Source organism: Camelus dromedarius, chromosome X (genome assembly GCF_036321535.1).
Source record: "Camelus dromedarius isolate mCamDro1 chromosome X, mCamDro1.pat, whole genome shotgun sequence".
NCBI lineage: Eukaryota > Metazoa > Chordata > Mammalia > Artiodactyla > Camelidae > Camelus > Camelus dromedarius.
The window spans coordinates 102,734,719-102,757,610 of record NC_087472.1 but is presented as its reverse complement, the minus strand read 5'-3'; the positions used below and the strand labels follow the sequence as shown (position 1 = coordinate 102,757,610).

At 40.0% G+C, this 22,892-nt stretch overlaps 1 protein-coding gene across 1 annotated transcript in view; it reads left to right on the top strand.

Moving 5' to 3' along the window:
- GRPR (gastrin releasing peptide receptor) overlaps nt 1–22,892 on the top strand; it is a 169,761-nt gene that overhangs the window by 116,304 nt on the left and 30,565 nt on the right. Inside the window, exons 15-16 of the mRNA XM_064483381.1 lie at nt 6,318–6,411; nt 6,660–6,771. The gene's annotated coding sequence lies outside the window, so the exon portion shown is untranslated. The remainder of the gene's footprint in view (nt 1–6,317; nt 6,412–6,659; nt 6,772–22,892) is intronic.

The window sequence follows — 22,892 nt, the reverse complement described above, 5'->3', positions numbered from 1 at the left end:
AGAGATGAAAAGAGCCTTAAAAGATAAGGCCAGAGTATCTTGGCAGGAGCCAAGGAGGCAGAGAAGAGAGGGCTTTTACACGCCATTTTAACGGGTGTAACAACAAGCATGTAATCCTGAGGCAATTGTATTTTTGTCTCCCATTAGCCCAGTGGTTCTCCGAAGAGTCAGTTTTGCCCCCCAGGGAACACTTGACAATGTCTGGAGACTTTTGATTCACAACTGGAGGAGGTGCTACTGACATCTAGCGGGTAGAGACCAAGGATTCCGCTAAAGATCACGCGGTGCACAGGACAGTCCCTACGATAAAGAATGACCTGGTCACAATGTCAGCAGTGCCAAAGTTGAGAAGCCCTTTATTCACCCCTTAAATATGCTTAACAGGGCTAGCTCTTCCCCTGCCCCGTGTGAAAATAACTCCATGAATTTTCAGGTTGCTCTCAGGAAACACAAGCAGTCTGTCTAATACTATACATGTCCATTCACTGCTAGAAGTCAATACTCCAAATTTGCTCTCAGGTTGAGCTTCTCACCCAGCAGTCAGAGAACTGTACTGGATGATGTTTTGGTTTCTCCTTGTATTAACATTCTAAAGGGCACAAGATTCAGTTGAAATTGTACTGATTCCCAGCCCATCCCAGGATGAGACACTGATTACCTGTCAGTTATTGTCTTCTTTGTGTGTTGTCGTCGTTCTCATTGTTTCAGATTTTGCCTCTTTTATGGAAGCAGTGCTGCAGAGTGGTTAAAAGTTTAGACAATAGAGAACACTGCCTGGGTATGAATCCCACCTCTGCCATTTCTTAGCTTGACCTCTCTGGGCCTCAGCTTCTCATCTATGAAATGTGAATAATAACTTACCTCATAAAGCTATTTTAAGATTAAATGAGTAAAGCATATTTTTCAAGAGGAAAAATTGGTATTTTAGTATCCTCTTTTATGGATTTCTGATCTAACACTCAGTATAAATAGCTTAGCCCAGAGGACATATTGTCTATAGTTCTGTGAAACTCCCCCAAATTCCATAACTCTATCCCACACACAGTTGGCAGAAATGTAATATTTAATTTTTTATTTGAGTTCAGTATAGTCAATCACCTTCAGATGATACAATCCTAAGAAAAAAGAGGAATAAAAAATATATCTGGCTCCCTAGTCTCTTCATGTTTACCTTTTCTATGGAAGTGAAAAGAAGTTTCCTTAAGTTTTATGATTATTATTAAAAGTAAATACTATAATAATAATAATAATAATAATAATAATAATATCACATCATTGAAGAAAAAAATAATTCACAAGATTATAAAGCACATAGCTAAAGATGTGATAGTTCTAGAGACTTTAAAAATCGCTGGCTCTGGATTCTTCTAACTGAAATTAAGAAAATGAAATACATAAAAAGGCTCATGGACAGGAGTTCTATGGTCACTACTTATTTTGAAAAATCAAGTTGTCAAGGATTACTTTGAGTCATCACAGAATGAATGACAGAGGAGCAATGGGTCTGCATTTTTTTCAGTTAGAGAGATCTACCTGCATTAAATTCCATCAGGAGGAAAGGGCCTATGATGAAAGCAAAACGACTTTACTCTAAATTCACGATTGTCGTTTTGCTAACTGCTATTTTCCGTATTTATATAATGTGAGTGATAAAGTCCGGTAATGACAAGACCACCTATATAGCACTGTTTTCTTGGAAACACATAATTGCTCCATTTTGAATTATGAATGATTCCAAGTAAAGGACTTCTCTCACTACTCAGCAACTAAAAAGAACCTGCAAAATGTTCTAATTTTATCCATCTTTACCTAGATGGTGTTAACCAAATCAAACTTAGGTCAGTTCGCCCACCATGCAGCAAAGCCAACGTACTGACACTGGGTTATAGTGAAGGAAAGTATGGTGTTTATTGCAGGGCACCAAGCAAGGAGAATGGGCAGCTCATGTTCAAAGGACCCAAACTCCCTGATGGCTTTCAAGAAAGGGTTTTTATTTTTTTATTTTTTATTGAGGTATAGTTGGTTTATAACATTATATAAGTTGCAGGTGTACAACATAGTAGTTTCACAATTTTTAAGGGTTTTACCCCATTTATACTTATTATAAAATATTGGCTATATTCCCTGTGTTGTACAATATATCCTTGTAGCTTATTTATTTTATATATAGTAGTTTGTATCTCTTAATCTCTTACCCCTCTCTTGCTCCTCTATCAAAGGGTTTTTTAAGGCAACATTTGGAGTGTGGGTTGCAGCTTGTAGAGTTTTTATCGGTTGGTGGTGAGGTAACAACCTTCTAGTTCTAACCAGTGTGGGGTCTGCATGCTTGTGGTCAGCATATAGGCATCATCCTCCACTTGGGGAGGCAGGCCTTCATTTCTGCAGAACAACTCAATAATACATGTCAGATTGTTATACATATTCCTTGAGGAGGAACTAGGACTCTGTTTATTGGTGAACTATTGTTTAAGCTACCATTACTTTTCTTGCTTGACTGCCTTTCCTTTGTTTCTGGATTCCCTCACTTCTGTGCTTCTGACCAATCGGCTATAGATTGTTGGTTTCAATGAGCCTCTCCAACTCAGGATGCCAATAACAAGTCCAGATAGTACTTCTGACTAACTGGCTATAAATCACAGGTTCCCATGACCCCTCCTCAGATTCAGCTAATTTGCTAGAGCAGCTCACAGAACTCAGAGAAACATTTTATTTACTAGATTACCAGTTTATTATAAAAGGCTATAACTCAGGAACAGCCAGGTGGAAGAGATAGATAGGGCAAGTATGTAGGGATGGGCATGGGACTTCCATGCCTCTCCAGGTGCACCACTCTCCCAACACCTCCATGGGTTCACCAAAATGGAACTTCTCAGAACCCCATCCTTTTTGGAGTTTTAACGGAGGCTTCATTACATAGTCATGATTGATTGAATCATTGACCATTGTCAAATGATTCAACCTCCAGCCCCTATCTCCACCCCCAGGGTCAACCAACCCTCTAATCACATGGTTGGCTCCACTGGCAACCAGCCCCCAATGTTAGGTTGAGTTCAAAAGTCACCTCACTAACATAACAAAAGACCTTTGTTGCCCTCATCACTTAGGAAATTCCAAGGGTTTTGGAAACTGTGAGCCAGGAACTTGGGACAAAGGCCAAATATATATATGAAATATATCTTGGTCATCTGAATGAATATACATTTCTTATAAATCACAGTATCACAGACACCTAAAAGCATAGGCAACAAAAGCAAAAATAAACAAGTGAGATTGCATCGAACTAAAAAGCTTCTGCACAGCAAAGGAACCAACACCAAAATGAAAAGGCAACATACAGAAGAGGAAAAAATATTTGCATATCATATATCTAATAAAGGGTTAGTATTCAAAATATATAAAGAATGCCTACAACTCAATAGCAAAAATTTTTTAATTAAAAAAATATGCAATTTAAAAATGAGCAAAGAAACTGAATAGACATTTCTCCAAAGAAGACATACAAATGGCCAGGTATATGAAAAAGTGCTCAATATCACTAATTATCAGGGAAATGCAAATCGAAACCACAATGAGGTATCACCTTGCACCTGTTTAGGATGGTTATTATCAAAATTATATATATTGTATATAACAAATATGGTGAGGATGTAGAGAAAAGGGAACCCTTGTACACTGTTGCTGGAAATGTACATTGGTACAGCCACTATGAAAAATCATATGGAGTTTCCTCAAAAATTTGTAAATAGAACTATTGGGGAGGAGGGTATAGCTCAGTGGTAGAGCACATGCTTAGCATGCATGAGATCCTGGGTTCAATCCCCAGCATCTCCTCCAAAAATAAATATAAAGCTAATTACCTCCCTCCTGCCAAAATAAAACAATTAAATGATATAATAAATAAACAGAATTACTGTATGATCCAGCAGCCTCACTTCTGGTATATATCTAAAGGAAACAAAGTCACTATCCCAAAAAAGGTACCTGCACTCCCATGTTCATGATAGCATTATTCACAATAGCCAAGATGTGGAAGCAACCTAAATGTCCACTGATGGATGAATGGATTGAAAAATATGCTGTATGTATACAATGGAATATTATTCAGCCTTAAAAGAGAAGGAAATCCTCCCATTTGCTGCAACATGGATGAACTTGGAGGACATTATGCTAAGTGAAATTAGCCAGACACAGAAGGAAAAATGCTGCATGATACCATGCATATGAGGAATCCAGTCAAATACATAGAAGCAGAAAACAGAATGATGGTTGCCAGGGGCTGGGGGGAAGGGAAAAGGGGAGGTATTAATGAGACAGCACAAAGTTTTGGTTACACAAGATGAATACATCCTGGAGCTCTACTGTACAGCACAGTGCCCACAGCTAACAGTACTGTATTGTATACTTAAAAACGTACTAAGAAGGTAAGTCTCATGTTACATGCTGTTATCACAAAAAAATGAATAATGAAGGCAGGAGGAAATTTTGGAGGGTATCAACATTTATGGCACAGACTGTGATGATGGTTTCATGGCTGTAAATGTCCAAGGTGTATATATTAAATATCAACAGCTTTCTGTGTGTCAACCTTACTTAATAAAATGGGTTTTTTTTTTTTAAGTGATCAAAGAGCACAAAGGACACTGGACACTTGAAGGATAAGAAAAGCAGTGTCAGAATGTGGGGACTGGACACAGAAGGGAAGTGAGATGATGCCGAAAACAAATGATTCCTGTCACGGCATTACCATTTTTCCAACATGTGTCTTAGAGCAGGAACAAGAAACATGTCCCAAGTCAGTTTCCCAACAGATATCTATAGATTTATTCTCAGAAATCAGTGCATATGCAAAGGACTTGCAATTGGTTTCCCCATTTAACAAATGAGGAAACAAAGAAAGGCTAAGGTCACAGGGCTACTAAGTGGCAGAGTTGACTCCAACTTAAGCCTTCCAGAGGAATTTTGTCACTTCACTTAGGAGACTCAAACATAAAATTGAGTGTAAAATGTTTAAGTAGGCACCTGTTCCTAATGGCTAATACCTCTATAGCAACAAATGTTCCCTAAGACAGCTGCGCCCTGAGTGATTTTATTTATGCCCTACTGTTAGCCATCTCCATTAGAAAGAAAAATTACAGACTTTCAGCAGAACAAGTAGAACAAAATCAAACCTCAGAGAATTTTATGGAGCTAGAAGAGACCCAAGTAATCATTTAACAGAGAGTCTAGTTTAAGACTTCCTTGCTCCTCAAAGTGTGGCCCCTAAACCAGCAGCAACAGTATCACCTGGGAGCTTGTTAGAAATGCAGAATTTCAGACCCCATCCCAGGCCTAGTGAATCAGAATCCCCACAGCCGGGATCCAGGAATCTGTGTTTTAACAAGCTTTCCGTGTGATTCTCTAAGACTCACTCAAGTTTGAGCTCCACTAGGCTAAGTAACTTAACTAAGGTCTCATAATTAACTTAAAATGAACTCTCCTAATTTCTAAGTTCAATGCTTTTTTTCTATGATACCAAGTGGCTAATAAATATCAACATTCCCTCTCACTGTCCATTCAGTATTTCCCCAGGCAGATCATAGCTGAAGGCATTTATTTTGTATTTTACCAAGATTGTAACAAACAAGACCTCCAAAATAATATTTTATAGAAAACTTTTTGTCTCATCAAATCCTTTAGATACTGGTTTTGAAACAAACTGGAAGGAATTCTTTCCTGGCCACATCAGGCCATGGGCATTTTCTCTCTTCCGTATTGATTTGTTAACACATTTGTTTGACGCTGAGTAGTAGTTAGACTTTGGTCCCCACCTTGGGCAGGTGCAATAAGAACCATCATGAAGATGGAAAATCTTAAAGTTTCTGGACCAGAACTCCAAATTATTCTGATGTGTCTCTTTAGGAAGCCTGCTCTTGCAAATGCCAAACAGCTGGTCCTGCGTTAATTTAAATAACTAGCGCAGTCTTCCTTGAAGTTAGCCACCCAGACCTAGGATAACGTCTGATTCACAACTTGAAATGTTTCCATAAGGCTCTTTGGGTGCTGTTTATTACTGCGAACCATTTCACATGAGTTGTTCTGTTCAGGTTTTAATGTTATTCTAGAGAAGTCTCACCTGTTGGCTCACAGGAAGGGGAGGAGGGAGTTATGTCAGGTGCCCCTGAATTGGCTTTTATTTTGAAAGCTGGGGATTGGCGTTTGCTGGGACGAGATCTCGCGATCTCGCGATCTCGCGGAGGGAGGGTCTGTTGGCGTCTAGCTGCTCAAGGTCAGAATAAAAGACGCTGCTAGAGAGTTCTTTTTTATGGCGATTCCTGCAGTTCGCGGGCCTCAGTGGTTTTTGGAGACCTTTCTTTGGAGAAAAACCCTTCACAACTGGAGAGCGTCATGAGACTGCATCGAACACACGGCAAGGTAAGGCCTGAATGAATCGTCGGAAATTTCGAAAACTATCTCCGTACACTCCCTTCCCTCACCCCTATTGAATCTCAGGGAACCATTAAATTTTCACCATTGCCATCGGTTATTTGTATCTGCCTTCAGGACGCCAAAGGTAGGATTTCGGCAAAAATTGTTTCAGCCGTTTTTTCCCGTGTGTCCATTCTCCTCCCGAGTTCTTTGATCATCTTTACAACATCTACTCTGAGCTCTTTCTTGGGTAGGTTGCCTGTCAGCCACGGGAGGCTGGAGAGGGGTCCCAGGAGGTGAGCTGCCCAACTGGAAGAAGGCGTGAGGAGCCAACACAGAGCAAAACAGCACTTCATTGCAGTACAGGTGGGTGGCACACGCACTCAGGTGTATGCACTTGGGCTTTTATTACGCCTGGGCATGCGTGTTGTTCATAAAGCGTACTCATGCTACTGGCGCATGCGTATTGTTCATAATGCTGACTCATGCTGCTAGCACATGCGTACATTTACTTCTTACCTCATACACATGCAAGTTATCATGAACTTTGACCTGGGTCCCACGGCCTACTCACTTAAGACGGCCAACATTGCCTATCTCCGCTTCATGTAGTTCTTCTGGGGTTTTGTCTCCTTCGTCCGGAACATGTTCCTCTGCCACCTCATTTTGTCTGAGTTGGTTTTGGTATTTTTGTGTATGTGGTAGGTTATGTCTCGACCTTGGAGAAGTGGCCCTCTGTAGGAGACATCCTGTGCCTCCCTGCAGCTCACTCCCCTCCCTTCCCCCAAGCTGTATGCTCTGGGGGTTCCCAAGAGGGCTGTGCGGGTCCTTCTGTTGTGGAGGGCTGACTGTGTGGGGGCGGGGAGTGTCTGGCAGGCTTGGTTGGCCCCCGGTCTGGTCGGTTGTCTGGCCCAACCTTGTGTGGATGCTGACTAGCGGGGCCTGGTCACTGAGGTGGCTGGTTGGGGAACCCTAGGGGGCCCCAGGGCTAGTGCTGGCTCACTGGTGGGTGGAGTCAGGGTCCCGAAGACTCTGGGGCTGTTGCCCCCAACCCACTGGCAGGTGAACCAGATCCTGGGGTTAGTGCTGGACTAGAAGGCAGAGTTGGGGCCTGGAGTCTGGCTGCAGGGCCCAGGGATCCCAGAGCTCATTTCAAATCATTGTGGCAGTATAGGGGGGTGGCGGGTGGTTCCCGACACAGTTGAGAATGGGGTCTGGGGTGTCCCACAGGTTGCAGTGGTCTGCTTGTGGGCAGAGCCATGGCCCTGCTGGTCCCAGGGTCAGGTCTGACCTTCATTGCTGGATCATAGTTTTCTTGCTTGTGGTGTTTGCCCCCTGCTAGGTGAGACTGGTCTAGAGGCTTTTGTGTAGGCTTCCTGGTGAGCAGGGCCCACTGGTGGGCGGAGCTGGGTCCTGGCCCTCCAGTAGGCTGGGGCATGTCCAGAGGCAGCTCTTTAGGCTTAAGGCAGCCAACTCCGTCCAGTTAGTTGTTTGGCCTGAGGCATCCCAGCACTGTTGCCTACGGGCTGTTGGGTGGGGGCCAAATTTTGGAGCTAAGAAGCTAATGGTTGTAGTTCTGTGAGGAATGTCCCGAGTATTTTGATGGGGATTGCATTGGATCTGTGGATTGCTTTGTGTAGTGTGGCCATTTTGCCACTATTGATTCTTCCAATCCAAGAGCACAAGATATCTTTCCATTTCTTTGTATCATTTTGGCTTTCAGAGTATGGGTAACCTCCTTGGTTAAGTTTATTTCTGGGTATTTTGTTGATTTTGATGCAATGGAAATGTCTCTGCCGGTTATAAAATTCTGGTTTTTGAAGTGGAAAAAAAAAGTAAAGGGCCGCAAATGGCAAAGTATCCTTCCTTTTTATGGGTGAGTTGTATTTCATTACGTATAGATATGCTGCATCTCCATTATCTGTTCAACTATTGATGTGCACTTATGATGCTTCCATTGTCTTGGCGATTACAAATGTTGCTGTTAATAGCAGAGTGTATGTATCTTTTTGAGTTAATTCTTATTTGTAGTTGGCTTTATTCCTTTGATAACTATGTAAGTTTAAAAAGCTAAAGCTCTAAATGTTCTTAGACACAATGAACAGTACATATATGTAAATTTAAAAACATGTGCAGTTAAAAAAAAGAATCTGTCAAGCCATGAAAGACAGAAGAAACTTAAAAGACATATTACCGAATGAAAGAAGCCAATCTGAAAAGGCTACAAACTGTATGATTCCAACCAAATGATATTCTGGAAAAGGCACAGCTACAGAAACAATAAAAAGATCGTGGTTTCCAGGGGTTTGGGGAGAGGGAGGGAGGGAGGAATGAATAGTCGGAGCAAAAGGGATTTTTAGGGCAATGAAACTATTCTGTATGATACTATAGTGGTGGCTGCATGTCATTATGCATTTGTCAAAGCCCATAGAATGTACAACATCAAGAGTGAACTATGGATTTTGGTTGGTAATAATGTGCCCATGTTGATTCATCAATTGTACCAAATATGCCACATTGATGAGGGATGTTAAGGGTAGGGGAGTATATATGTATAGGTGGGGAGGGCTATGTGCAAACTGTTTTCTGCTCAATTCTGTTGTGAACCTGAAACTGCTCTAAAAGAATAAAGTCTATTAAAAATAAAAAATAAATGAAAAATAAAAAAATTTTAAAAAAGAAGCTAATGGTACCACCAGCACTGGCTTCCACGTGGTGGAACAAGCTCCCAAATATGGTGGCGGCCAGTGTCTCTGTCCCCAGGGTGAGCTATAACCGCTTCCCCCGCCACCACCTCTCCAGGAGGCTCTCCAAGACCAGCAGGTAGGTCTGGCCCAGGCTCCCATTAAATTACTGCTTTTGCCCTGGGGCCCGGTGCACATGAGGTTTTGTGTGGCCTTTTAAGAGTGAAGTCTCTCTTTCCCCCGCAGTCCTTTGGGGCTCCTGCATTTAAGCCTCGCTAGCCTTCAACGCCAAATGCTCTGGGGGCTCATCTCCTGGTGCCAGACCCCTGGGCTGGGGAGCCCAATGTGGGGCTCAGAATTCTCAGTCCTGTTGGAGAACCTCTGCACTAGAATTCTCCCATTTGTGGGTCCCCCACCCCGGGGGTATGGGGCTTGATTATATCACGAGCCCGCCCCTCCCACCATCTCGTTGTGGTTTCTTCTTTATGCTTTTACCTGTAGAAAATCTTTTCTGGTAGGTTCCAGACTTTTCCATGGGTGGCTCTGCAGATAGTTGGGGTTCTGGTGTGCACGTGAGAGGAGCTGAGTTGTGCAGACCCTGCTCCGGCCCTCATCTGGCTGAGGCACTCCCGCCCGGCGGGGAGTGTTCTTTTTCCATTCTCAGCTTTCTCCAAAGCTGAGATCAACAGAAGCAGCAGCTTTATTCAGTGGCCAGAGACCGGAGAAGCAGGAACTAAGTTCACAGATCAACTTCTTGCCCACTTGGCAAGAAAGATTTAATTTTAAAGAGTAAAGACAAAAGGAGGAAGAGTGAGGCTGATGACGAGGTGGCACGTGCATTAGTCTACCAGGGAAGGGGAGGGGCTTTTTCTGAGGGAGAAGGGTGCCATCCCCTCTTTATCCTTTTTTGGTCCTTAATGTTGGGTCATGGCTGCCAGTAGGTGTGTCATTTAATATGCTAGTGTAGTCAAATCAGTGTATAATGAGGCCCAGGGTCTGTTGGAGGTCAGATTCATTGCCATCTTGGTCCCAGCTGGTTCCATCTGGTTTTTCGTTTGTAGCTTCCTTTCTTATCTCTGGACCCTTTAACTTAAAAATTTATGTTAACTCCTGCTAAAGGTGCGGGGGTTGGCAGGTTTTGAGTAAGGACACCCTTGCTAACGTTGAGGTTGATGGGTTTTGAACAAAGACTTGGAACCGCTCTGAGAACAGTTTTGGTGTGCTATGAGAGGAGGTGCAATCAGGGTCTTTCTGCTCTGCCATGTTGGCTGCTCTCAGGAATTGTTCCCTTTTTTTTTTTTTCTTTCTTTTTCCTTTGTGCTTAGTCTAGTTTCATTTGCTTGCAGATTCCAGGAGCCTTGTCCCTGGCACTTCAGACTGGAGCACCTCAGCTCAGTGGGCCTGTGTGCAGAAGTGATGTGCCTGGCACTCCAGCCACTTTTTTATTGAGACTCTGTAAAACAGAACCATTTTTATCCCCTCACCACAATTCTTTGTATGGAAGATCTTTAAACTTTGACAGTTAAAAAAAATAGCAGTAGAACAAACACTTCTGTCAAACAAAGTCTTTTGATTGAACAAATAAAAGAGACAAAAATTGGAAGCTAAATTCAGAAGCAGGCATATAAAAATGAATCCTGAAATGACATCCAAGTAAACTCCCATGTGTAATAGCTGAAACTTTCCACTGATTAGTTTTCTGACCTTGGATGAGTTACTTACCTTCACTGGGGACAATAAGATCCCAACTTTACCTTTAAGATTTTTTATAATATGATAATATAGTATATGTGAAATGTTCTGAAATACGGTAGAGAAGTTCTGGGTACATACTGACTTAATAACATTACAGCTCTGAAAGCCATGATATTCTTAGTTATGTGACCTCTAGAGGTTACCTAGGGTGCACCCATGTGCTTTGGAAGAATTGGACCATTCCGTGACACTGCAAACCACAGTTTTTTTGTCATCAAAATTGAATTTATCTTCAAAGTCACATTTTTGTGCTTCCAAACAAGAGGACCGTGAACATGTTGAAGCCACTTTCATCTCTTTTCCCTACATGCTTATATGGTGGCTTCAAACAGTGAATATGCCATTCCTTATGGAAACAAAACACAACTGTAACCCTCCGTGTGGTTGACTCAGCTAGCAAGCACATCCTGCATCTTTGGCAAAAAAAATCTGGATTATACCAACAACTGTTCTGCTTGTTTACTGAGCACTACAAACATTGTTTTATCATGATTTTGAGTTAAAAGGAAGCATAGTGACCGTTTACTATAATCCTCTGGTTTTACCACTGCAGGGATTGAGCCTCAGAAAAGTGATGAGAATTGCCCAAAGCTGCACAGCTGGTTAGTGGCAGAGTCCAACTCAAGTAATCCTACAAACCATAAGGGAAAGGCACTTGTTTCTGCCATGCTTCTTCTAAATTCAACTGCTTATTTTTAATCAAAAATACTTTTCAGGAGGCTTGATCTCACCAGTGAGAATCTTCACTCCTAACCCTTAATTTGTTGTTGTTTATGCTTGCTGAGTTGCAGCAATGGTAGCTGACCTGCCTAAGGCTTTACTCTGGAATGCTTTTTTTTCTTCTTTTCCATTTGTTTCTAGTAAACAGCAGCTCATTTCCAAATAACCCTCCATTTTCCTCCTTCTTCTCAGCAACAAATTCTTTAAATCTTCTAGGAAAACTTGAGGGGTGGTTGTTAAGAGCAGATGTTCCAGGGTCAGAAAGCCCTGGATTGAAATCCTGAGTCTGCTCTTGACTCTCTGATGGGATAATGCTTGGAGCTATTGGCAGATTCTCTCCACATTTTCTGGTACTTCTTGACCTTTCCCTGCTTAAATAGATGAATTTTTGTCAAAGGGAAGCTATGATACAGCAAGAGAGCACAGAAAAAGCGTTTGAGTCTCAAAAGTTTAGGCTTTGCGACTACAGAGTCCTAGGCTTTGAAGGACCTCAAGGAATACATAAAGCATGATAATTTAAGAGTGAAATTAAAAATACTCCTGGGATCTCAAAGACCTGATGTTGAGTGCAAAAAGGCCAGATACAAGAGTATACACTATATGATTCCACTGATGGGACATTCCAAATCAGGCTAAAACTAATACACCCTGATAAAAATCAGAAGAGTGATTAGGGTGGGAATTGTTTGGAAAGAGACATGAGGGAACTTTCCGGGGGTGATTAAAATGTTCTATATCTTAATATAATATAGATGTGAGTTACACAATCGTAATCATTGGCCAAATGTAAGTGAACTGTATACTTATGATCTGTGCATTTTAGTGCATGTAAATTATACCTCAACAGCAAAAAATTTTTAATGAAAGATTCCTTGATTCCTTAGGACATGACTGAAAAAAGGATCAGTGGGGAAGCAAATACAGCTTACGTATTATGGATGTGTTTTCTGGAAGGGGGAGAGTCTCTAAGTCCTGTGCCTGCCCCTTCTTGAGGGACTATTGGAGGAAAGGGGAGGACAGAAATCACAAGATAGGCCTGGGGAATCTGAGAGCCTGGGTGTCTTTGCCCTGCTCTTCGCAGTAGAACTATGTAAAGTGGCAAGACCCCAGAGTGTTTAAAAAAAAAAATGCTGAATGGGATGTCTGAGCAGATGGTACAAGATAGATGGTACAGTAGAGCATTCACTCTGCCATCAAGAGTAGTTGAAACATGGCTTTGAGCGAGGGCCCCTGGAAAGTGTTAAAAAGACAGAAGGAAGGACCTCCAAAGTAGCTGAGATTACATTTTTCACCACCAAATAGATACAAAGCTCATAATAGAAATCAAGCTGTCAGTAAAAAAAATAAAGTTGTATTTTATATACACCTCAGTTTTCAACTAGAATATGCCATCCCTATTCCAGTAACATGACCATAGACAGGGAACAACCTCATTTGGAAAATGGCAGCAGTGTTATTTGGCAGAGCTGTTGTAAAGAGCTGCGATACTAGATGAAAGTAGCTGATGCACAGCTGTATGTTAAAGTGCCTAATATTATTCCAGGAAAAAAAATCCCTGGACATTATTTAGGATAATTGGAAACTCTCTTTGCTGAACTGCTTTCTACTTACGTAGTCATGGGATACTAACCGTGGAGCAAGAGCAGAGTCTTCCTGCATGAAGATAAAAATGAAAGACTCATTATAATTCCTACACTTGATATATATTTGTTGCACATCAACCACACAGACATGCCAAAAAAACAGCACAAGAAATCCATGGGAAGAATAGTGAGGCTAAATGGGACAAAAATGTTAAACCCTGTGGATTGCCAGGGACCAACTCCCACCATTACCACCTCCCAGACATTCTTTTCACTTTTTAAGGGGCAGAAAGTATCAGAAAAAAAATTGAATGCCCCAATTCTAGCCTAAGCACTGGTTGCCTTTAGTTTTAGCCAGTAGTTTCATTCCTGTTCTATTCTTTTTATTGCTTTTTTTTTAATTGAAGTATAGTCGATTTACAATGTTGTGTTAATTTCTAGTGTACAGCATAGTGATTCATTTATACACATATATATTCCTTTTTGTATTATTGTTCATTAGAGGTCATTACAAGATATTGAATACTGTTCCCTGTGCTATACAGTAGGACCTTATTTATCTATTTTATATATAGTAATTAGTATCTACAAATCCCAAACTCCCAATTTATCCCTCCACCCTCCTTTCCCACCGGTAACCATAAATTTATTCTCTGCCTGTGAGTCTTTGTTTCTGTTTTGTAAATAAGTTCATTTGTGTCTTTTTTTTTTTTAAGATTCTACATATAAGTGATATCATATGGTATTTTTCTTTCTCTTTCTGGCTTAGAATGACGACCTCCAGGCCCATCCATGTTGCAGCAAATGGCATTATTTTATTCTTTTTTATGGCTGAGTAGTATTCTTGTGTGTGTGTGTGTATGTGTGTATATATATATATATATATATATATAATCTCCAGTCATCTGTCAGTGGACATTTAGGTTGTTTCCATGTCTTGGCTATTGTAACTAGTGCTGCTATGAACATTGGGGTGCATGTATCTTTTTGAATTACTTTCTTCCAGTATATGCCCAGGAGTGGGATTTTGTTCCTTTTCTGGATTAAATTAGGCATGGAATCAAAAGTCTGAGATAAATGAGCCCCTTTGATGTTAAGCACAGACCTACCATCCACTCAGGCTCTAAACAGCAAAGCAGAGGCCTCTGAGCCCAGCAGTGCCATGTGCCATCATCTGCCACACAGCTGGCTCATTGGTATTCTGGATTTCAGAAGACTAATAAGATATTCATACGTGTGTAATGGAATGCCCATTCAACTGTCCATAAATTTAGAAAATTTACTTTTTAAGAGAAATGACCACCATTAATCAGTGACCCCAATGCTGTTTTCCAGCCTTTGCTATCATGGTGGACACTGGGCTGTGCAGCCCAGATTCCCCTTCAAGGAAGAACTTGCCCCAGCTTCTGGGCGCCAGCTGACAGCCTTCAGCGGTCAGCCCCTTCACAAATTGCCTTGGTTACAGAGATCCCTCTCTCCCAAGGTCACATCCTCTTCAGGACAACACCTAGCCAGTAACAGATCCATGCATGAATGTAAGGTCTGGTCACCTTAACACAACTGGGGACAACTCTGAAGGGCCATTTGCACTCTAGAGTTCCTGGTTGGGTCGGCCGAGGCTCTGGTTGGTTCTGCATGGCGGTTCAGCTTCACCCTTGTCCAGTCCTGCTCCCTTTCCTCCTCTTCCCTTCCACAGGTGGTGATCCCAAGGGCAACCCTTAAAAAGCATCCGCATCCTAAACTCCATGTTAGAGTCTGCTTCCCAGGAAACTCAACCTTTGACAGTTACAAGATAGGTATGTTGGGCTAGAGGCTGCCAGACCTTACGATGATCCAATGTGTGTAAAATAACATTTATTTCAAAAGCTACCATAATGGTCATAGACCGATCTCAAGCTTTACCTCTCAAGGTTAGATTTAAATCAAAATGGATGTAACCATCCATGAATATTTTGGGAGATGATTCTCTATGGGTCTCTCACATTTCCACATGTCTTGTGGGCAGAGGCCATGACAGCCTTTATTTTAGACAGTCTTTTCAAGGGCAGTTGTATATTCATCAGCCTTGGAAGACAGAAACAGTGTTTCCCTTGGAGGGCAAGGGATACAGCACAAACATGAAACCCATTCTGCTTGCTGTGCTGTGGGTAATAAAGAACAATTAGAAGCCAAAATGTCACCTTTATTACTGATAGAGGCCAGTGTGAAACAGGTAGTTTGTTGTAGGGGCTAAATGGACCTGCGAAATGAACTCAAGAAATAGTGGACTTTCCCGCCTATTGTAGGCATGCTGGGGAAATGTGGGAGAGAGAACTCCCACTCCTTGTGCAAAACAAGCCCTCAAGAGAGAACCAGGGGTAGAGCTGGACTATGGGTAGGCCCCAGTCTTCCATCTTACCAGTCAGATGACCTCCACCCCCTTGGGGTGTATCCAATAAAGGGGGAGAGAGAGGCCAGAGTATAATTTTAATGGGGCTCTAGCTACCAAAAGGAAACATCGGGAATAAAAGCGTCTCCTTCAACATCTTGTCAAAAACTCACTGTTCAGGGTCTGACCTGTCACCCTGACTACAAACTGACAAGTTAGCCAGCCACAGTTTCGTGGATGCTGGCAGAAGATGTGAAACCCCTGGGTCACAGATGAAGGACTCTATTAATAAATGGTACAAAATTTTTAACTCTGGCTGCACATTGGAATCACTTAGATAAATTTTGAAAAATATTATGCCTGGGACCCAGCTCCATAGGTTCTGTACCTGGGTATCTTTTTTTTTTTTTAAGGCTCCCCTGGTGATCCTACTGTAAAGCCTGAGTTGAGATACTTCAAGCTACATTTTACATCCAAAGGCTCAGAATTTTTTCCTACCTCATAACAGATAGCTCTCGTGTCAAAACTTCAGACTGAGAGAAGTATACATCCCTTGGTTTTCAACTTGGTGGTCGATAAGTTACTCAGTGTTATAACTCTCACAGAAGAAATAATATCATCTTATATTAGCATAGGTGTCCCAGAGATCAAAAAGGACTTTCCCTTATTTTACGGTGGAGGAGGCTGAGGCTGGAAGAACTTAAGTGACTTGCCTCCGATAGCCCAATGAGTTGGTTACTGTAACTCAAACATTTACTAACCAGAGAGGTTTAGGTGCCAGTTGGAACACCCAGTGCCAGAGGAGACTAAGACTTCCTCTGAGCTGTTCAGCAAAGCACCCTCACGTCCCCTTTCTGCCTTCCTCACACTTGTTTATTGTATATTTTCCTGGGAGCTGTAAGCTTTGTGAGGATGAGAAGGTCATGTCGGTCTTGTTCACCAGTGTGTTCCCGGCACCTAGCACAACTGCAGGCACATAGAGAATCTCAAATATATTTGGTCTTTTACCCATTTTATGCTTTGCCTATAATTTTACAACTTTTACTACAATTGATGAAATTGCACCTTTCTGCTCTATTAAACAAAAGCATTGTTCTTATTTATGAGAAAATAGCTCCAGATTTAAAAACCCACCACACTATAAAGGATGGTTTGAATCTTTGGTACTTGCACAATTCTTCCCCCAGTTCTATTGAGGTAATACTGACAAATAAAAATTATATGTACATATACATTGTGAAATGATTACTACAGTCAAGCTAAGTAACATATCCATCGCCTCACAGTTCTAAAGCATAGTTCAAGTCCAATATTTTCTTATTAATTTTTCTGTCTAGATGATCTAACCTTTGTTGAAAATGAAGTATCAAAGTCCCCTAACATTATTGCATTGCTGTCTATTCCTCTTTTCAGATGTATTTGGTTTTGCTTAATATATTTAGGTGCTTTCATATTGGATGCATATATATTTACGATTGTTATATATTCTTGATTAATTAACCCCTTTATCAGTACATAATGCCCTTTGTCCCTTGTTACAATTTTTGACTTAGTCTATTTTGTCTTAAATAAATATAGTTAACCCTGCTGTCTTCTGGTGACCATTTGCAAGGAGTATCTTTAGCCATCCCTTTATTTTCAGCCTTTGTGTGTCCATAAAGCTGAATTGAGTAGGCAGTATATAGTTGTCTTGTTTTTTACCCATTCAGCCACTCTTTTGATTGGAGAATTTAATCCATTTACATTCAAAATAATTATTGATCTGTAAGGACTTACTCTTGCCATCTTGTTCATTGTTTTCTGGCTATTTCATAGTTCATTTTCTTTCTCACTGTCTTATTTTGTGAATTGATGATTTTCTGTAGTTATATGCTTTGATTCCTTTTTCCGTATCTTTTGTGTATGTACTATAGGGTTTGGGGTTTTTTAAAAAATTTTTGGCAGGAGGCAATTAGGTTTATTTCTTTATTTTAATGGAGATACTGGGGATTGAACCCAGGGCCTCATGCATGCTAAGCAGGCACTCTACCATCGTGCTATACCCACTCCCCAGGTTTTTATTTTGGGGTTACCATGAGGCTTACGTAAAACATTGTATAGTTATCATAGCCTGTTTTAAGCTGATAACTTAATTTTGATCATTTCAATTTGAAGGACTCCCTTCAGATTTCTTATAAGGCAGATTTATGGTGATGAATTCCCTCAGCTTTTGTTTGTTTGGAAAAGTCTTTCTCTCTCATTCATTTCTGAAGGATAGTTGTGCCAGCTAAAGTATTCCTGGTTGGTAGTTTTTTTCTTTCAATACTTTGAATATATCATCCCACTCTCTGCTGAACTGCAAGGTCTATACTGAGAAATGTGATACTCTTATGGGGGTTTCTTTGTACGTAATGAGTTTATTTTCTCTTGTTGCTTTCAAAATTCTCTCTGATTTTTGACAGTTTTATTATGTGTCTCAGTGAAGTTCTCCTTGGATTGGATTTTATTGGGGACCCATGCACTTCATGTACCTGGATGTCTATATCTTCCCAGATAGGGGACATGTTCAGCCATTACTTAAATAAGCTTTCTGCCCCTTTCTCTCTCTTCTCCTTCTAGGACTCAACCATGGGTAGTTGTCAAAATCAATGTTCTGTGGAGGGATGATGGCTGAACTCTATTCTGCCATCTTGCTGATTTCATTGCCCTTGAACAATTTCTTATGTTAGGCTTGTTGGATTCAGATAAAGAACAAGGGCAGAAAGTAAGCAGATGTTGTGCCAATGTCAGTAGGAGGAGATAAAGGTGATAACATCAATGAATGATTGCTGAGCTGTGCTCCTATTGACATTTCAATGTTCATCAATTAGGCACTTCTCACGGGAAGGAAAAAAAATTAACTGGTGTCTTAAAACTTGAAGATAACCTGTACCACTGAGTGGGAGATCAGCATGTTCCCAGTGGTAGATGACAAAGAATTTGATCAAACATCTAAACAAATCTTATTTCCAAGTTCTTGTGCTGTGCATGTTAAAAAATGAAAAACATATCCAGATAGACACTGCACGTTTCTTACCACCTGCTTCACTGAGAGTGGGTATTTCATAGCATTATTTTACATAAGGGACATAATGAATAGTTCTGGGTAAGGTTTAGTGCTAAGAGGGCTTCTTTATGACAAAGTTATTTTAATTGAATCTCTAAGTATGTGGAAAGGAAATCTAAGCTGACATGCAGTGTAGGTATAAATCCTTAACTCTGATCCTTTCTTAGATCCAAGCTGCCAACATAATGATTTAGGGTAGACAACGGAAGAGAAAGTCCAGCATTGGTGCTTTGTTGGCCCTCAAGAAGTACCACAGAATTTTCAGAACCAGATAGACTCACATAATATGCACATCTTTGCCACAAGTTAAAGGAAAATATACTGGATTTATTTGTTAGAAACTTAAAGTACAACATATACTATGTATGGCATATGGAAGTCTCAATATTGTTAAGATCTCAATTTTCCACATTAATCTATAAATTTAACATAATACTAATCTAAAACTCAGAATTTTTTTTTTGTAAAAATCGATAAGCTGATTCTAAAGTTCATAAGGAAATGTGTAGGATCTAGAATAACTAAAACAAATTGGAAAATAACAAAGTTGGAGGAATCACACTTCCAAATTTCAAGACTTGCTATAAAGCTACAGAGGTCAAAACTGATATTTACATAAGGATAGACATACGGATTAATAGAGCAAAACAGAATACAGAAACGGGCCCATACATACATGTCAAATGACTTTCAATAAAGGTGCTAAGCCAATTAGAAGGCAAAAGAAAGTCTTTCAACAAATGATGCTAGATCAAACAGACATCCAATTTAAAAACATAAATCCTGACTCTTACCTCACATCATACACAAAAATTAACTCAAAATGGATTGTAGAACTAAATGTAAAAGCTAAAACTGTAAGACTTTTAAAACATGGGAGAAAATATTTGTCAGCTCATGGTAAACAAATATTTCTTAAATAGAATGCAAAAAGAACAAACCATAATAATAAAAAGTTGATAAATTAGACTTCATCAAAATCAATCTTTTTCTCTAAAATTTCAACATTAGAAATATGAAAAGACAAAGGCAATACACATAAAAGAAAATATTTGCAATATATATGTCTTACTAAGGATTTGTATCCAGTATACATAATTATCAGTTGAAAGAATTTTGGGGGGGAAGTTGGGAAATTTTAGATAGGGACTGTGTGTTAGATTTTATCAGTGTTTCTCAACCAGTTTTTCATAATCATCCCCTCAATGAACTTTTTTAAACATTGTTTTGCTAATTGTTTCCCAAAAGAAATTTTAGTACCACCGATATGTATCTGTTTATGTACTGTATGTATATTTGTGCTTCAGATATAAAAAGAGTAAGATTTTTTCACATATGCCTCCAAGAAAAAAGTTTCACCTGTTGAGATTTCTTAGATTATATCATGGGAATGTTAATTTTGCTAAAGTGATCATGGTATTTGGCTTTATAAGAAATATCATTATTTTAAGAGCTGGAAAACAAAATAATATTTTAAAAGAGTGAAAGCTATAATAAATTTACTTTAAAATACATCAGAATTTCAAAACAATACAAAAGGGTCCATCATTACCACTTCTTCAACATTGTACTAGAGATACTTATTAGCCATTGCAGGAAGGCATGGCAGACAATTAAAACATCTAGGGGTTGAGAAAAACTCTTATTCATAAGAAAATCTAAAATAATTTACAGATTAATAAGAATTAATGGTCACTTGACCCATCCACTTTAGGAGATAATGCTACTAAAAATAAATATGCACATAATGTACCACCACCAATTTAGTCTGTTTCTGGAAATAGATCCTGGAAAGCTCTTGTACATGAGTACCAGGAAACACTTATGATCATAGAATCATGTTTGTATTAACAGTAAATAAAAGAATCAATACAGACATCCATCAAATAGTAGATTGGATACATAAATCATAATACAGAGGCAAATACAATGGAATGCTATTCAGCAGTGAAATGAATGGTCTATCTCCTGTCTGCAGACTCTACCCCGATCCTAGAGAGGGTCTTCTGAATGCTTGTGACAGGCTACAAGGATGGTAGACTAGAAGGAGAAACTGATCCACAGAACTCCAAATCGTAGACCAATTCAGCAAGCACACTGATGGCACCCTCACAGACAAAGGAGTCCACATTTTTATTTCCCTGGGTCTCACATCTCTAGGGTTTGAACGTGTCACTACAAAACGACTCCAAAAGAAGAAACTTTGATATTCAGTTTTATATCAAATGCACAAAGTATGGAGTTAGATTAAATTGCTTCTCAGTGCCCTGCATCTTTTGATCAGAATAGAAGTGGTTCTTCTCTTCTTTCATTGTGATAGATAATAGCGGTGTCTTACCCTAGAATTGCAGCCAACTTTTCAATAATAATTTTACTTTCCATTCAGCCTAAATAAAAGGTCACTGTTTCAACCTCTATGAACACTGGTTCAAATGAGGGTCACAAGCTTTCACAAGACTAGGATTTGTTAACATCTTCTAGTTAGCATTGACATTATTATTCAACAGCACAGTTCTCCCTATTTAAAACATTGTGAATATTCTCAGTTTATCCTAGTCTGTTTCTCCCCCTGAATCCTGAAGTTAAGACCCAGGATGTCGTCAAAACACTTCAGAGACACTTTTTTTTTTTTTTTCCCCTCAATCTCACATAACCGAGCTGCTCTTTTATTCTCCCATACAACCTCCAGCATGGCTTCCTCGAGTTGAAGGCAGATCATAGGCCAGCAGCAGGGATTTCGCACTGATCCTCTAAGCCAGTGTGTATTTAGTCAGCTTTGGTTGCCGTAACAAAATAGCACAAACTGGGTGGCTTAAACAATAGAAATTTCTTTCTCATAGCTCTAGAGGCTGGAAAGTACAAGCTCAAGGTGCCAACCAATTCAGTTCTTGTGAGAGCCCTCTTTCTGGCTTATAGATGGCTATCTTCTCACTGTCTTCAAATGAGAGAGAGAGAGAGAGAGAGAGAGTGTGTGTGGGAGAGCAAGCCAGGAGCCAGCTCTCTAGACACTAAATCTATTGGATTAGGGCACCACCCTTGTGACCTGATTTAACCTTAGTAACTTTCTTATCCAAATATAGCCACACTGGCAGTTAGAGCTTCAACATATGAATTAGGAAAGTGGGGGGACATAATTCAACCCATAGCACAGTGCATCTCAAAGTACTTGTGCTGAAGCACCAGGTTCGTTCTGTATGTTTTGTTTTAACTTTATCTCTTGTGGACCATTACTTTCCTACAAATCCAATAGAAATGGATCCCTTGAACAAAGGGAAATAGGGACAAAACCTAGAGACATGCAAGATGCAACACCTGATTTTTATTATTAGATCCAATAAACAGAAAAATATTCTATAAATGGCTTTTTAAAATACTTTTTATTGTAAATATGTATAACAAAATTTACCACTTTAACCATTTTTGAATGTACATTTCACTGATATTAAGTACATTCACAATGTTGTACAACCATCATCACTATCGGTTTCCAGAACTTTTTCATCTCCCCAACTGGAAACTCTGTACCCATAACACTAAATCGCCTTTCCTCCCTCTCTCAGCCCCTGATAAGCACCATTCTAATTTGTCTCTCTGAATTTGTGTATTCTAAGTACCCCATGAGTGGAATTATGCAATATTTGTTCTTTTGTGTCTGTCTTATTTCATTTAGCACATTTTCAGTTTCAACCATGTTAGAGATTTTTTAATGCTTCTCAAGCTCTTGTTCACAGTTTGTTTACTTACTTGCTGGAGCGCTAACTTAGTTTGTGGGCCGGCATCAGCCCAGGGGTTGCTTTCAGACCGCACTCTGAATAGCACTACTCTAAGCTGTTATGTAACCAGACGTATGCTTATATGCATACTTTACTGGACATTATCCCTCAAGTAAAACCGGGGAAGGATTGGATAACACCAAGGCAAGTAAGAGTCGTTTGTTCAATAGGTAAGACCACCTGCATCAAGGATAACTTTTAGTGAAAAACAGAGAATCTTGTCTTGTATTTACCTAGTCATATGTATGTCATATTGGCACTGCCAAGACGGTGAGTTGATGATCAGATTCAATAAGGAGTAGTAATTAAAATAAGTAAAATTTTGGCCCATTGAAAGCATAAACTTTCTTATCACAGGCACTTGTATATTACTGTTCTTTAGAACCAAGCCTCCAAGCTGCTGTTTATTAGTATGGGTTCCATAATCAAATAGTCCAAATTGAAAACCATATTCCATCAGCTTTCTAGAGTCTTGAGAATTATCCCCAGAGGGTTCAAGATGGTGCCCTGAGCACATGT